The sequence below is a fragment of the Dendropsophus ebraccatus genome, chromosome 1 (genome assembly GCF_027789765.1).
Source record: "Dendropsophus ebraccatus isolate aDenEbr1 chromosome 1, aDenEbr1.pat, whole genome shotgun sequence".
Classification (NCBI taxonomy): Eukaryota; Metazoa; Chordata; class Amphibia; order Anura; family Hylidae; genus Dendropsophus; species Dendropsophus ebraccatus.
Window position 1 is genome coordinate 226,443,353 of NC_091454.1, and position 1,940 is coordinate 226,445,292.

The 1,940-nt window shown below is 51.6% G+C and overlaps 2 non-coding genes across 2 annotated transcripts in view; both read right to left on the reverse strand.

The window, feature by feature from the left end:
- The window catches only part of TRNAL-UAG (transfer RNA leucine (anticodon UAG)), an 80-nt gene extending 34 nt beyond the window's left edge, over positions 1-46 (reverse strand). The window contains exon 1 of the tRNA in view: positions 1-46. This exon is cut by the window's left edge and continues 34 nt beyond it. This is a non-coding gene — a tRNA (tRNA-Leu).
- Positions 47-315: 269 nt separating this feature from the next.
- On the reverse strand, positions 316-396 carry TRNAL-AAG (transfer RNA leucine (anticodon AAG)). The gene is given in 2 exon segments: positions 316-350; positions 359-396. It is a non-coding gene; the product is annotated as a tRNA-Leu (tRNA).
- Positions 397-1,940: the final 1,544 nt, after the last annotated feature.

Here is a 1,940-nt window from a genome sequence, read left to right on the forward strand (position 1 = left end):
GACTGGAGCCTAAATCCAGCGCCTTAGACCGCTCGGCCACGCTACGGCTGCAAGGCTGAGCGCATTGCGCCTCTCGGGGCTCAGACCTTTCTGTGGCTGGCGACTCCCTGTGGAAGCTAAGTCAGCCAATCCTTTCCCAGCAGTGGCTACAGAAATAGGTTCACTTCATATACTGTGTGCACACACTCCACACGGGAGGAGTCAACCAAATAAAGACCCTGCTTGGGATTTAAAAGCTCTATGAAAAACCGGGCCGAATTTTTGCCGTGGCGAGTGGGCTGAAGCAGCATATGACAGAAAACAAAAAACATGCTCTGGCAGCGGTGGGATTCGAACCCACGCCCCCGAAGAGACTGAGCCTTAATCCAGCGCCTTAGACCGCTCGGCCACGCTACCTGCTGCAAGCGTGGCACCTTGAGTCTTCTCAGGGCTCAGTCCTTTCTGCGGCCGGCAATCCCGTGGAGCGAGTCAGCGGATCCTTTCCTCAGCAGTGGCTACAGAATTTAGTTACTTCATTATACTGTGTGACACACTCCATACAGGGGGGGGTCAACCATTAAATGTCACTGTTTCGGCATTATTCTGCTTCTTTGCTGTCAAGGGTTCCATGGTGTAATGGTTAGCACTCTGGACTCTGAACAGCGATCAGCCGAGTTCAATCTCGGTGGGGACCTTAAGTCTTTTCTCCATTTCTCTCGAACAGAGCAGGTCGGGGGAAAGGGGTTTAAAGGGTTATCCAGCGCTACAAAAACATGGCCACTTTCCCCCTAAGTAGAGCCACACCACTGGGGCAGGAGAAAATGCCGACGGAGGAACAGTGGAGGAAGGAACGTTGGACTTGCCCTGAAGAACCATGTCTAAATTGCTGGGACAGTCTTGTTACGCGCACAGATAAATTGTTTAAGCGCTCGTTTAGCGGACGGACAAGCCATGATTTGAGTTCAGCTCAAAAGGGGCGATCAAGACATACCAACCATTTTTACTTCGTCCTTAATACTTGACGCTTTTTCATTAGAAAATGATTGCTTAAATTCGAACGATTTCAACGATTTTTCTGGACGATTAGAGGCCCGCGTAAAAGACCCTTAATGGTTATGGGATCCATAGGAGGAGCATGTGACAGAAAAAACTAATGCATGCTTGGCAGCGGTGGGATCGAACCCACGCCTCCAAAGAGACTGGAGCCTAATCCAGCGCCTTAGACGCTCGGCCACGCTACCGGCTGCAAGGCTGAGCGCATTGCGCCTCCTCGGGGTCAGACCTTCTGTGGCTGGCGACTCCCTGTGGAAGCTAAGTCAGCCCAATCCTTTCATCAGCAGTGGCTACAGAAATACGTTCACTTCATATACTGTGTGCACACACTCCACACGGGAGGAGTCAACCAATAAAGGACCTGCTTGGATTTGTAAAGCTCTATGAAAAAACGGGCGAATTTTCTGGCCGTGGCGAGGGGCGCTGAAGAGCATAGACAGAAAACAAAAACATGCTCTGGCAGCGGGGGATTCGAACCCACGCCCCGAGAGACTGGAGCCTTAATCCAGCGCCTTAGACCGCTCGGCCACGCTACCTGCTGCAAGCGTTGGCACCTTGCGTCTTTCAGGGCTCAGTCCTTCTGCGGCCGGCAATTCCCGTGGAAGCCGAGTCAGCCGGATCCTTTCCTCAGCAGTGGCTACAGAATTAGTTTACTTCATATAACTGTGTTCACCACCACTCATACAGGAGGGGGGGTCAACCATTAAAGTCACTGTTTCGGCATTATTCTGCTGGATTCTTTGCGTCAAGGGTTCCATGGTGAATGGTTAGCACTCTGGACTCTGAATCCAGCGATCCGAGTTCAATCTCGGTGGGACATTAAGTCTTTTCTACCTTTCTCTCGACAGAGCAGGTCGGGGGAAGGGGGGTATTAAAGGGGTTATCCAGCGGCTACAAAAACATGGAAC